The sequence below is a fragment of the Thamnophis sirtalis genome, unplaced genomic scaffold, assembly GCF_051295495.1.
Source record: "Thamnophis sirtalis isolate CommonGarterSnake01/CBP01778 unplaced genomic scaffold, rThaSir2_p1.2 scaffold_3, whole genome shotgun sequence".
Lineage (NCBI taxonomy): Eukaryota > Metazoa > Chordata > Lepidosauria > Squamata > Natricidae > Thamnophis > Thamnophis sirtalis.
In genome coordinates, this window is record NW_028261383.1 from 109,032,379 (window position 1) to 109,048,325 (window position 15,947).

Here is a 15,947-nt window from a genome sequence, read left to right on the forward strand (position 1 = left end):
CTAACACAGCCACAGGAATACTAATAGAAAAATGGGCTAAGATTGGGACTTGAGGCAGGCTTGCAGATTTTATGCAGTACCTTCTACAGGGATGTAATTGCTTAACACTTGTTATTTTCAAACATTATATTACTTAGAAGTAAGTATTTCTACTGATTTCTCTTTTCTTTTGCACCTTTCCCCCCTCATAAGTGCACAAACCTGCAACACAGTGTATGAATATTATATATGGAACTGCTTTATGAATATAATTTAATTTTAGAATGCATGTAGAATCACAAGCCACTAGCTGTCAGGGTTCCAAGTAATATTCCCAATGAAATAAGACTCCGACGCTTGAGGTTCCTCAAAGTTCCCTTTTATTAGAGATATGATATTGGTACATCTGGGAAAAACTGAATCTGAAAGCTTCCAGGTTTTCCCCACCCAAATGAAAGTTCAAGTCCCTGCCGAGTACCCACATGCCCATCACATGGCCCAATCAAAGCACCGTCCCAACTGGAGAGGCCTCCAGTCACACCCCTCAAGATGCAGGGCAGTATGTCCTTGATTCTTGGAGAAAGGAATGTTATTATGACTACATATCTCCCCAGCTCCATACAATCCCCCTCCCAGTTTCCCACAGAGTAAATGTGGCAGGCCTGAAGATCTAATTGCCAAGATGGTTTTCAGGCCAGACACTAACATTAACTAGGAGCAAATGTACCTTAGCCATTTGACTGAAGAGATGATATGTTTTTTTGGCCAATGAATGAGGACCATGGTTTTCCCTCAATGTTATAACCCACCATTTTATCTGTCTCTTTTACTGATCATATAATTAGAACAGAGCCCCGTTGGATCAGACTACAGGACCATATAGTTTAGTGTTCTTTGTCTTGCAGTACAAACTGGATGCCATTTGGAAGCTCACAAGTTTGGATTGGAGGGCAATACTTCCAACCGCACCCTCTATTTGCTCTATCTATCATCTATCTATCTATCTATCTATCTATCTATCTATCTATCTATCTATCTATCTATCTATCTATCTATCTATCTATCTATCTACATATCTATCTATCTATCTATCTATCTATCTATCTATCTATCTATCTATCTATCTATCTATCTATCTATCTATCTATCATCTATCATCTATCATATTCCTACTCTTCTTTGTTCCAAGCTATAGAATCCTGATAGAGGGAGAAGAAAAGAGAGAAAGACAGAAAGTTAGGGTTAGGGTTACGGTTGGATTGTGTGCATTATTAAGTAAAGGACACTATTCCTTTCTCCCTCAAGAAAGGAATAGTGTCATTTTCTTGATAATGTCCTTTACTTCGTAATGCACAGAACTAATTTTCTTCTTGTCTTCATGTCAGATCAGTGTAACTGGTAAAATATAATATACCCCAATGATCTTAGGAATGGCATTGGCAGCGATCTTTAGGGTTTGCTGGGAAAAAAGATGATCTGGAAGCCAGAAGGTAGAGGAAATCAAGGTTAGTCTATTTAATCAGAAAATGTGTGCCCATCAACAATGGAAAATGAATTATTTTCATATAATAAAGGGGAAATGTAGGTTGTATCGGTTTTATCCTTTTTCACAATTATCCAGCTGAAGAAGTCTAACTGCTGTGATAACAATCCAAAAACCTGGCTCCCATGGGAGATGTGGATGGCTAAAAAACAATATATTGTACTTGTCTTTAAAGCAGCCACATCACACCTATGAATTCACAGGTATAATTCAGTGTGTTAACATTTGGCTCAGAGGCCAAGTTACAGCTTCTTTTTCTCAATAGCCCTCCATCCTCTGGTGGATATGGTTTGCGATGATTAGTAGGATCAGATTTTTCTCAGATGAACTGTATACTTATTTTTATGTACCAATTAAAATCACATTCGGGACTAGGTTGCCTTTTTAATTGTTTTTTTAATCAGTGTTTTTAAAGTGCTGCACCTCGTTTTATGTAGTAGTATTGTCTTCTTAATGTTATTTTTGTAGCTTTTTTAAAGAATAAATATATAATTTATATATACATAAATTAAATTTAAATGAATTTACTGGATGAATAGGATTTTAACAAATTCATATTGTTGCCTTTATATTTTGCTTAAGGGTCAGAGGTAATCCAGTTGATATGTGTCTTTATTTTGGTATAAAGATAAGATTAATTACTATTAAGCCTATTGACAGGGTTCCAAATAACTCACCCATCCAAAGCAGAATTCTGAGGCAGGTAGATTCCTTAAAGAACATGTTTATTGGATACATCATATTGGCACGGCTGGGGAAAACCAATTCTAAAGGTTACCACAGTTTTCCTTTAATTAAAATAGCAAGTATTCCCTCCCAAGGTGTCACCGGTCACATTGTTCAATGAAGGTAGCTGGGAGGCTGCTTGGTCACTCCTCTGCCATCTGCTGGGATGGCCTTGGTTCCCACAGGAAAACTTTTTTGTTTTGATGGGTAACTGGTCTATCCGCTTCTCCCCTCCCCTTTCAAAGTTCATGACAACCATGAGGCAGGAGAAGTGGTGGGATTCAATTTTTTTTACTAAAATTTCTGTGGATATGGCTTGGTGGGCATGGTGTGACTTGGTGGGCATGACTTGGTGGGCATGGCAGGGGAAGGATACTGTAAAATCTACATTCCCTCCCCATCCAGGGGAAGGTTACTGCAAAATCCCTATTCTCTCCCGATCAACTGGGACTCGGGAGGCAGAGTATAGATGGGGGCGGGGCCAGTCAGAGGTGGTATTTACCAGTTCTCCAACCTACTCAAAAATCCCACTACCGGTTGTTCAGAACCTGCTGAATACCACCTCTGGGCAGGAGAAATATAGCTTCACCCAGGTCAGCTTCAGAGTTGATGCCTCTACTACATAAAATTCTGTGTTATGAACAAATATTTTGAAATATAGAAGTTAATTGTGTCATTAACACATTGGATTGTGCATTAATAAATGAGTAACTTAATTTTAGTTTAGTAGATTTAGGAGAGCATAAGAATTCATGGTTCTTTTGAGATATGTTATTTACATATTGTAACACATTGTATAGGCAATGATGTACAAAATGATAAACTACAGTAAGATTAAATACGCCATCTTTATTCTCTTAATCTTTAGGGTATTTTATTCCTAAGTAGATGCACTTTCAAAAGATGTTTTTAAAAAGTTTCAAATAAGTCAGGTAAAACTTTTAGATTTCAAATTTGCATATTGTAATAAAATGCTTCTCAAATTGCTGAAACTTCCAAGAGGCTATCAATCACTTTGGGCTTGCCTAAAATTCTGTAAATCATGAATCTGAAGAGATTGCCACTGTCATCTTCCATCTTTCACTCTAACAAAAGATTCATATTTCAAATCTGGATTATCTTTGCATATTGTCTGCCTCCGTTTAATCATGATTGGGGAGGAAGATTAATCTCTTAGTTTAACGTGTATTTCTCTCTTATATCAATGGCACATTTCTCAGCCACTTCAAAATGCTTAAACCTTGATATCCTACTGCAAATGGAAGAACATCTACCGCACTCAGAAATGGACTCTTGAATTAAGCAAGTACAAAATAAGAGAGGTGTGGGGCAGAGATGATAGATAGATAGATAGATGATAGATAGATGATAGATAGATAGATAGATAGATAGATAGATAGATAGATGATAGATAGATAGAGATAGATAGATAGAGAGATAGAGAGAGAGAGAGATAGATAGATAGATAGAGATAGATAGATAGATAGATAGATAGATAGATAGATAGATAGATAGATAGATAGATAGATAGATAGATAGATAGATATGTAGTGCTAACCCTCGTAAGGACCACTGGACTCTGGGTTCTTTTGGCCCTCTTCATATGGCTGCCAACCTGGTCCCTCTCTGATGCATCTCTACTTGTCAGGGTCACGTGATGGGGTGGTGGTCAGCCTTCTCTCAGCAGGCAGGTTACAGATGGGGTGGTATTCAGGTGGCTGGTTGGAGCTTCTTCCTCTTTCTCTATCTTAACTCTCTCTTGAACTGCCTGCTGGGCTATCCTTCCAGAGCCTCTGCTCCTTCGTTGTTTCCTCTGCTTGCTTCCTTTCACTCAAACTCTTCTCTCCCTCAGGCTTGGCCCACAGAAACCTCTGCTATCCTATTCCCTTATCTCCCTTTCTTCCCTTGGTCTCACCTCCTCTCTCCCTGCTTCCTGCTCTTTTTTCTTCCCTTTCCTCCCTCCACAGCCAAGCTCCTCCTTCCTTCTCTTGCACTCCCTCTGTCTCCTCTCCTTCCTCCCAAACCCTCCTTTTATTCACTCCCCCCTACTACAGATAGATGGATGGATGGATGGATGGATGCTGATGGCTGGCTATTGCATTGTTAGCTGTTGTTTCCTTGTGTTGCCAAGCCCCTGCTTTCTAAGTAATTTATAAGTTGGAGTAAATCATAATTCCTGTTGACTGCTGAGGGGGCCCATTTCCCAGGCTTCAATCACCTCCCTGGCTGTTTTTGTGCCTGCTCATTCAACAATCTTAGTAGCTGCAAAATTGAATGTATGTCCTTGTATATTGCAGTGTGGAGCTATCAATGAGTTTGGGTCTCTTTGTCTGACTGCTCCAGAGGTGGGTTGCTCTCAGTTCAGCCCAGTTCAGCAAAACCAGTAGAGGAATTCAGCCCTCGGCCGCAGAAACGGCCTACCACACCCCCAAACTAGTTCCTCATCGCTGCTGGGCTGCCAACATTTTGATTTTTAGTGACTGTACATGTGCAGTTCATGGTAAATTGTTCTGCATATGTGCAAAGAACAATTTAAATTTAACAGAGCATGCGCACATTGTGCTCAGGTTGCAAACTGGTAGTAAAACCAGCAGCAACCCACCCCTGGACTGCTCGCTTGTGTTCTTGCAGACTGATGGTTAGCTTCCTTTCCATTTATCCAAACTCACAGGGGTAATCCATGTGGTGGACCCAACAGATTACATTGAAAGTATCTCCCATCTCCAAGCAGTCTTTACAGTGCATAATTTGTTTTTGTATGGTAGCCTCTGGGCAGTGTACGATGCCCCCTTGCAGATCTTGGAAGCTGCATTCTACTGCTTCCAAAATGTTTTTGATGTATGTATGTTAGGATGTGAACACACAGAGAACACAGAGAGAAGTTCCCTGAGGATAAGCTTCAGCATAAGTCTAAAACCTCAGAAGACAAAACCTCTGGTCAGCCCAGAATGGATCCTGCAACTTCTAACTTAGCTTCTGTTCAAGAGGAAAAAAATACTGCAAATACTTTGGTGCAATGTTTTCTCTTGATTTGCAAGAAGAATTGGTCTCATTAGTAGAAACATCCCATTGCCTCTTTAAGTTCTTTGGATTCCCATTTTATTCAGTTTTAAATGTGGCTTAATAGGGTTCCCACACCCCTCAAAATGGTGACTATTCTGATATCTCTACTGTCTTATAAAACAAACCTAGCAAAAGTGAGACTCGGAAATGGGTGCATGCTGAAGCACTGTGTTTTATATTTTTCTATTAGCCATCTGAAAGTAATTTTAGTCAATAAAGTGGTAGAAATATATTTGTAGCCCATGATAAGCATGAATTTAAGGATTTGCAGAAGGCAACATCTATATTTTATATTAGTTCATAACAGAATAAAAATTCACTTTTAAAAAATGCTAAAAAATGATACTTTGCAATAATAAAATAAAATGTGTCATTTAATGCACATCATCCAGAATGATTCAAATGCCTTTTCCCATATAGCACTTCCATTTAGCAATCCTGCAAAATCTGTTTAAAAGTGTGATATATGAATATGAAAAATATGAATAAGAATAGGAATCTGAAGAATGCTTGCAGGAACTGGGTATGGCTAGTCTAGAGGAAAAAAAGGACTGGGGTGACATTATATCAGTGTTCCAATATTTGAGGGGCTGCCACAAAGAAGAAGTGGTCAACTTATTTACCAAAGCACCAGAAGGCAAGACAAGAAACAATAGATGGAAACTAATTAAGGAGAGAAACAACCTGGAATTAATGAGAAACTTCCTAGCAGTGAAAAAAATAACCAGTGGAACAGCTTGCTTTCAGAAGTTCCAGGTGTTTCACCACTGGAGGCTTTTAAGAGGAGATTGAACACCATTTATCTGAAATGGTATCGCGTCTCCTGCTTGAACAGGGTTTGGATTAGAAAACTGCTGAGGTCCCTTCCAAATCTATTATTCTATATTCTGTAAGTGATACTGGAACACCATGTACTTTCACTGAATTGAATAAATTCCACTGAATTCAGCACTGAATAAACCTCCACAGGATTGGAGTGTGCTTTAGGTCTGCATAGGATATATTGCTACCTATCCCTGCCCATGTAACATTTTTGAATATGCAAAAAATAGGATAATTGACAAACTGCATAAGCAGTTGGTCATTCTCTTAACATTTTTGACTGCTAAAGAATCTGTGTATTTGGCTAAACTTAGACACCTACAGGGGAAATGAAAAAACATGGTTCATAATGCTGCAAAGCAAAGCTTTTGTACTTGTCTGTGATATAACAAATATGAAAGGGTAGGGCTTTTCTTTTCTTTCTTGATGTAGTGGTACTTATTTTGCCATTTTAATGTCATTGCAGCTAAGAACAGATAAGTTAAATTTGTTCCTGAAAATGGGGGGAAATAGCTATTTATTTGTTATATTTCTCCTGAGAAAATGTTCAATTTTCTCTTGCTTTTGTCAATAAAGAAATTCTCCAAATTCAGTCCAAGAAGGAATCTGATCCAGCTATATTTTATACATTAGATATATTTTCCCCTCCCTTCTTTCCCCTCCCCCATGTGTGTGTGTGTGTGTGTGTGTGTGTGTGTGATTCAAACTACTTTGCTGAAAGAAATAGTTCCAACTATTTTGCTCAAGCTCTACTTGCTATATCTTCAATTTGCCTTATAAAAGTATTGCTTTAATACAGAGTGTGTATTTATTTTTCTTTCTGGTCAACCCACTACTTTTGTTTCTTACTTCTATAGCAAATACTCTGATAACATCCTAGCCTCCACCTTTACTAACATCATTATACTACTGAATAATTGTTGTATGTTCCATGGGAATTTTTTGTCAGCAAAACAAATAAGATTGCTAAGTTGCATGCTAATATGAGCTAATTGGGAATGATCACTTACTGGTAACACTCTCTTTTCATTGTATTTAGATGGACAGATTTAAAGGCGCAAGGTCATCATTCCATCGTCCTTTTTATCAAATTATCTTCGATTGCATTTTCTAAATATGTTATCAAAATGGTAATTCATGCGTTCCTCTCTGAAGATAGTCCAGTTTTCATAAAAGTAGTTCTCTTACTACCATATATTGAGGGGGAAAACTATTTCAATTACTGGAAGGAATACATAACTCCAAGTCTATTTATTTTAATTTATTCAACTGTCTCGACATATTTGTGCACAGAACCTTTATAAAGTATGAATAAATTCACCTTGAAATTGTACCAATTGACTTTGGCTGAGCTAGGCTGTGAGAAGGAATCAGAATCACTTTTTGAAATAAACTCTGACAATGCTGATCACAACAAAGTGGCTACTCATTTATTAAACTGACAGCTCAGCAATTGTTTCAAGCAGAAGAGATGAAGTGGCCTGAGGTGTTAGCTATGGCCGGGGGTGATAGCTCTGCCTGGGTGCTTTTCCTGCTAGTCACATGTTCAGAGGTGTCATCTGATAGTGTGACATTTCCTAAGGCTCCAGCACCTGCCTGGATGTCAAACAGCTGGCATGATCTGAGTTTTGCATCCATTTTATAATGCTATGCCACGACTGACATAAGAGCTTGGAGAACAGACACCAAATTTTGCCCTCATCCTTTGGCTGCCCAGGATTCCAATCAATACATGAATATAAGTACTAGAGGAGATACAGAAGAAAGTGCAGTCATCGCTCTCAGCATGACACATTTCATGTTTAAAATGTTTAAACGTACAATGCTCAAAAATATCCAAGGGGGAGAAATGGTTTTGAATGCTTCCCGATTGTCAGAGAAAAGTAAGCTTAAAAGTGAAATTTATATTGATCACAGATTTATTTTGTCTTAATTAAATACAGCGTGTTGCTATACCTTGTAAAACTGTCATTTTCTCAAGAACCAGGTGTGGGGTTTTTTAGGATTATCAGGAATACAAAGGATAGTTACACTTGTTGTCTGTGTCAGTTCATTAATGGTTCAGTCCCTCCCTCAGACTAAGTTATGAAAATAAATAACACTAAAAATTTGGTCATCTAAATTTATCTAAACAACTGGGATCAAATGTTCCACATTAAAATACCGTAAAACAGTATTTGATTTTTTTTTAAGTTGTTGCTTCTAGTAGTATAATCCCTGAATGGTATGGATTTAGTCACTCTCAAGAATTGTTTCAATCTCTATAAACCTATCCCTATAATTATGCTGTATATTAGCAACTTCTTTGGGTATCCTCAATATTTAGATATTCAGTAGGTAGATGTCTAAGAATAGGTCTTATTAACTTTGGTCAAAACTGGTAATTGCTTTCCAAACAGCTTTTTAAAAGTACATATTAGAGAACATGATTGTAAAATTAGATAAGACAATGACTGACAGAAACATCAAAATCCTAATACTTGGCAGATCTTATCCCAGGACACAGAAATTCAAATCCCCTAGTGATAATATCCAAGAGGATTCCAATGCCAACTTGAGTGATGAAATCCAGCATCTCGGTGGGATGCTGGATCTCATCACTATTCCTAGAAACCAAGTAACACACAGGCATTCAAACTCTATCAAATCCAAAGCACAGGTCCTAGTCCCAGATAAGAGACTCTGTTTCTTAAAAACCATCAACTTCCTCCCATTCTTGGTACATCAATATAATTATATACAATTATCTCAGGACAGCAAATGTCCCATATAATTATATTATGATCCTAATCCATTCAAGTCTATTCAATAATATACACTAATTTTGTCTATACCTACTGTATACCTCTACTGGCAAAATCTTGACAAATGTGTCAGTATTACAAATGGTCCTAGTGTTTATTTGACATCAAGGCCACCAGAAATTTGTCCCCCCTGGATTTAGGGACAAAAGAATGGAGCTAGAGGAAAGGATCAGTATTAATTTGAGGGTCTCCCTTCCCTTGTAACTGCTTGCCAGGCATTTCCTGCCTTACCTCCACTATTGAAATTTGCTCATTTTCAACCCTTCACAAAACTCCTCATGGCACAATCTATAATGAGCTGTAGAAATAAGTTTGAAAAACAGGAGTTGCAACCAAGACAACAGTCAGATGAAAGAAATTTGAGTCCTAGGCAGAAATGTAATTTAAGAAAACTTATCAGACTTGACTCTTTCAATTTCTAGCAAAGATAATAGGAGGGAGAGGGAAATATTTTACAACTTGCAAGATGTATTTGCTGTAAGGGACTGTGAATTCAAAAGACAATGGACAGTTTTATGCTAACGGGACAAAGGATACAATACCATATGGTATTGAACCATTCTTCTATTAATCCAGTCTTGCAATTTTACTAACTCGTTTTACAGCAAAGACAACAGCTGAACAACATAAATTAATAAAAAACAGTGGTGCAGTTGGTGATATAGGTGTTTAAGACAGGGGATATTCAGGTTTGAATACATTCTTGGCCCATTTTTATTTTCTCTCCCACCCCCCACTCCAATTTGGCAGACAATATTGCTGTTATAAAACTCCAGTAATGAATATCTTCATATAAGTTACCTTGAATTCTGGGTGGAAAGGTGGGATATATATCTAAAAATCTATATATAAATAAAAATGTAAATGTTAGTTTGTTCAAAATCTTAAATCTCCAAAAGTTCTTCATTGATTGCTTTGAAATTTTGACACAACGTTGCATTCGAATACATGCGTGTTTTTATATACCTATATTATATAGATGTTACACCTGTGACAGGTAAAAAACATGCTTTTTTGAAAACCAGCGCCATCTGTTGGATGAAAAAGCAACACTATACTAAATATTTCACAATTCCATTTCAATGTTTCTGATTGCATTTTATATTGAATTTTCATAGATTTTGATTTATTTGCATTTTGATTTAATTATTTCGTGTGATATTGCTTTGGAATTGAGCTGTGTCATTTACCATAGCATTCATTTCATGAGTATAGTTCGGCCTCTCTCCAGCTTCATCCCCAGGGTCCCTTTATATGTGTGGCTGGCCCTTTCCGCCCCTCCTCTGATGAGTTTCGGCCATTTCCACCAAGGGGAGCCGAAGCCCTTTGGCCTCCCCCTCCCCTCTCCCCCCCTCTCCTCCTACCGGGCCTTTGCTTTCTGTGGCAGGGAGGCACCTGCACCATCTATTGGCTGCCTCCCTCGCCCTTAAGCCATCCTCCTCCCATCCAGCCCAGCGGAGCTCCAGAAGAGGCGGAGGTGGAGTGTCTCCTCAGCCTGGCCAGCCATGTGCGCTCTCCACCCTCCCTCACAGTGAGCCAGCTATGGCCTCACAAGGCGGCATCTCTGGATGGGGCTGCGGCCAGCGGGGGCTGCCTCGCATCAGCATCATCAGGGGTGGCTCCTTCCTCTTCCTCCTGCTTCTCCTGGGACACCAGCCATGTCCTCTCGCCACCACTGCTCCATGCAGGGGCCACCTCTGCTGGGGGAGCCATGGCTGGTGCAGTGAGTGGCAGGACCCGCCAGGTGGGCAAGACCCTCATGAACCTTGCCGCTGCTGGCAACGGCATGAGCCGGCCCGGAGGGAACCATCCTGGGAATGTCTCTTTCTTTGCATACTGTTGGTATATGTGCATGGTCCAACGTCTTTCCAGCAATTGAAAATTGTTTCTCACATAAATAATTATATGTTGCGTGTTCCAGAGTCGGCAAACCAGACAATTTCTATATCTACACAGACAATGGAATAACAAAAAATATTGTATACCCAGAAGCATTGTGAAATTAAACATATTAGAATCTTGCACTTTCTCTTTTCTTTCTTTTCCATTTAACCAGACTGGGCCACAGCAACGCATGGCCGGATACAGCTAGTAGATGAATAAAAATAGACAATGTGTAATACATCCATTGAAAACAAATACATCATTTATCAAGGACTTTTGAAACATGAAAAAAGCAAAATATAAAAAATGAGAATTATTCTACACATATGTAAAGATGATAATCATATCCAAATATGAATTTCCTATTCAATGTGTTTATAAATCATAAACACTGGATATATATACGTACGTACACACACACACACACGCACACACACACACACACACACACACAGACACACACACACATATATATATATATTCCTAAGAAATATTTCTTCAGAAAAGCAAAGTTTGAATACCACCTATAAAGATGTTTTTGTAGCATATTACGGTATATAAATCTAATTATAAAAGAGGCATCAGTAACATTTGGTACCAATAAAAATGAGGCCAACATTCTGTTGGATGTGGGCTGGCATTCTGAACAGTAATTTAAAGGCATGAGGAAAAAAACCAAAAGACAATATAATCAGTATCAGGCATTAGAAGAGAAAGGAAGAAAAAAAGGCTTTTAATGTAAAATGAGGTGATTGTGGGAAAGAAAACAGTTAAGCAGAAATTTGTCTCCTGGGGTATTCAATGTGGCAGAATGGCAGGAGATTCAGGACTGATAAAAACAAATACTTGTTTACACAACACATTGTTCAGCTACGGCAATCAGTACCATGAGATGTAGTGATATTTGTTAAATAGGGTGACTTTAAACAAAGATTAGACAAATTCATGGCAAACTGCTTCTAACCATGGCATTGCCTCCAGTTTCCAAAACAGTTGAAGTGCTGCTGGATAATAAGAGCACAGAGATGTTTTCATAGTGTCTATGGGGTCCCCAGAAGCATTTAGTGAGACTTTTTGAGAACAGCATGCTGGACTAGATGGGCTTTTATTCTATCAATAGATAAAAAAGTGTCAGTTGCGGTTGAATAATTTTCTTCAATCAAGAATTCCTAATAGCAGGAGTCCACATACAGTAATATTGCACCTTTCATCCTTCTACGGTTTGAGGAAAAAAACGCATGTCTTATACTCTGAAAAATATGGTAGTTCTGAATGATTACATCTATGGGTGCTCCCTTACTTTAATTCTGTGTATGGCAAGGTTGGAAATCCTTTATTTGAAAGCCAAAACAACAACATTTGTGCTTGAGCTCTGGAAAATCATCAGGAGGCTCCACTGAGGCTATTACAATTTTTATTTGTTAAGGTGAAATTATAAGTTTTAGAATTCAAATTGAATTAGTCGGTCTGGAATGCTCCCTTTAAAAAAAAAAAGTCTGATACAGCTACAAATATAAGTTCATACATCTTGCATGATTTTACGATTTCTCCTTAGCTGTCCTTGAAGGCAGATATAAGGACATTCCCTATCTGGAGAGGCAATGTCCCTCTAACTTTGGTTATGCAAAAACAACATAACATGTGCTCCTCCAGTGCCGAGCCGGTAGTAGCTTGGCGGCCTGGGTCACTGGAACCGGCAGCAACCCAGGCCTGCCACGCCCCCAAAACAGTTCTCCCTTTTTTTGTCCCTTGTTTTTTGCTTCTATGAATGTGCAGAGCATGCATGGCACATGCGGGGCACATCCTGAGTGAACCGGATGTAGTAGCTGCTGGAACCCACCCCTGACTTGTACCACAGAGACATCTGTGCTAGCCTCATTTCATCAATATTGTATAAATACCCTAGGCACACAGGACAATGTTATTACCTCCCTGCTCCCTGCAGAGGCTAATCCTTCTACAACATACAATGTTGCAACATTTTACATAGCAAAGATTAAAATATCTCAGAAGATGACCTGTGCCTCAAACCAACCTTAAGTATTTGAAAGAAGAAGGTATTTGAAAAAGTATTTCTAAAAAGAAGGAGTAGAGGACATGATAGCAGTGTTCCAATATCTCAGGGGTTGCCACAAGAGGGAGTCAAACTATTCCCCAAAGCACCTGAAGGAAGGACAAAAAGCAATGGTGGAAACTAATCAAGGAGAGAAGCAACTTAGAACTTAGAAGACATTTCCTGACAGTTAGAACTATTAATCAGTGGAACAACTTGCCTCCTGAAATTGTGAATGCTCCAACACTGGAAGTTTTAAGAAGAGATTGAACAACCATTTGTCTGAAGTGGGGTAGGGTTTCCTACCTGAGCAGGGTGTTGGACTGGAAGACCTCCAAGGTTCCTTCCAACTTTGTTATTCTATTCTACTCTACTCTGTTCTATTCTATTCTATTTGACTTGTTGGTTAAGTGGTTTTTGTATAAATTTAATTAGCTATGTATTAACTCTTATGTTGCTTTTATATTCACATGATATTTTATTCCATTTTATAGTATTTTAGTTTTTTTATTTACACACACGAGTGTGTGTGTGTGTGTGTGTGTGTGTGTGTGTGATTTAAACTTTGTGAGATATGCATATTCAGCATCATGGGATATTTTTTTTCAGAGAAAGCTGCAATGGCAAGAAGTACACATTATATAAGGAGTTAACAGGGCTAAGGAGAAATAAAGATTGGGGCTAGGGGGAAAAATGTACAACAGCCCAGTCAATGTTGGTAGAAAATACTCTGGCAAGGGAAAGCACTCTCTTTTTCCTTAACTATATGTGAAAACTTGTATCCTCAAAAAATGGGGGTGATTATGCATGCCCAGGAGGTCAAAATCTGTATGGATGTATGCATGTATTCTCAATTATCTTTCTAACTAAGAAGCACATTTCTTATGGAATGCTATATAAAGAGCTTCAAAGTAAGCTTCACCCTTTTCTTTTTCCTTTTAACATGAGATCTGAAACACACTCAAGTCTTCAACCATGGAAGACTGTGTAACTCAGAAACTGACCTGCATACTCCTCAGAGGAACTGGCTAGTCTCAAGAGACAATAAATACACATTCTTTTACTTTTCTCATGCCTGTAATATTTTTCCCCTCCTCTCACCAAAGTTACTAATCTTAAAGCAGGTTTCATTTGGATGACTTTATAGAAGAGAAGTCAGTTTTACACAACTCTCAGGAATGTCCCCAATCTAGTTTAATTGTCTTTTCCCAGGTGTATCAAATTGAGTGATATTTCTTCTTAGATGTTGCTATTAAAAAAAGAAAAGAAATGGAGGGTGCGTTAATACCTTTTTTTGCAGAAGCTGGCATCCCACACATATGCACTAATGAATATCTTTACTATAGAATCATTATCTATCAGAAAAAAAATTATACCGATACCATACATAATTATTGGCATTCCATCATCTGATATAGATGTCAATTTCTCCAGGCACTACCCTTACTCTCTCACTCTTCAGATAAAAGGTTTATGCAATTTTTTTTTGACACAAAGCAGTATCCCTATTTATCTTACCAGCCGAGTTGTTCTTACCTAATCATTGATTCACATCCTTAATCAAATCCTATAACAAGAACAATTTTAGACTTTTAAATCAAGGCCAAGATGCAAGTCATTTTTCTTTAACTATGGGTTTGCTTGCTTGTTTGCTAGCTTGTTTATTTGTTTGTTTATCCATCCATCCATCCATCCATCCATCCATGCATCCATCCATCCATCCATCCATCCATTGATTTATCACATAAAGACTCTAACTCACACTGGTCACTTCATTCAACAAAAAGTCAGAACACGTTAACATGACTTGTTAACCTATCAGGAATTTAGGGGAATGTAGAAAATAGTATTTCCTTCCACAAAGATTCTTGCTTTTTGAGACAGAGCCCTATATTTTATTAGTGAGGAAATAGTTTTATTTAAAAATATTTTTTACAGAAATAAAACATTTTAAAATAATGAAAGGAAAGGAACGATGAGAAAAAAATAAAGAAATGAGAGAAATAGAAAAGACAGGAGATAAAGAAATAACTTCGGATCTCCTTTACAACAGTTATAAATCTAATTTTATCCTTTTTCTAGGGTATAACTCCTGTCTTTCTATAATCTACTCTTTCTAATTAACAATTCCATAAATCAGGGCCAGAGCTGAAGAAGCTTCTTGGATGAGAAGCAAGATATCTTCAAGGAAAAAACAAAGACAAGCTGCCTTTTGAAAAAGCACTTTTACAACAACCTGACCTGGATGATTGGGAATCTCCACAGAAAGGCCATAAATCACATTTTTTCTTGTTTTCAGCAAAACGTCATTAACATTTCCAGTCACTAACATTTCCAGTCAGTAACAAGGTAATAGTTTAAAATTAGACTAGTCTCTATTATAACTTGTGTCTTTACTTTGATCTTTTTTCTATCTCTCGTTATAAGATGTACTGGGCTACAGACACATAAATATAATATTAGAAATGATTTTGTGTTCTAATTGCTGTTTCACATTTTTGACATTTGATCAAATGGTATACAAGATATTCATAAAATATGTCATTATGCCACATTTTTAAAAAGAAGGCATATAAAAAAGTGTGTAAGAATAACTTAATTGCCAACTAATTATCTTTATTTCATTTTCAGAATATGGCACAGTATTTGAATTAGTAATGACCATTTGATTTTTACATGATCGTCAATTTATAAATATTTGCCTAAGCAAAGATTTCCTCAGTGTGTAAATGTTAAGATGTAAAAGATAAATTGACAATGTTTTCTCAGACAAGAAATAATGAAAGCATATTTAATAAATTATTCATTTGTTCCTACTGTGCATGATGATCACTAACAACATAGCATCTCTCACAAATTCATTTATTTTACTAGTTGTCCCCTGGAAAATGGTACATAAAGGTTAGCGGGTGTAATGACAATTGAGCTATGGCATTTCCATAACAGAAAGACAGGGCTTTAGAAATGTCAATTTTATAAATATTTTCTTTTCCAGATTAATTTCGGCCAAGTAATTCTGTAAACAAGTTTAATATTTCAAAACCTGTATTATCTGTTTTTATCCTGTTTGTTT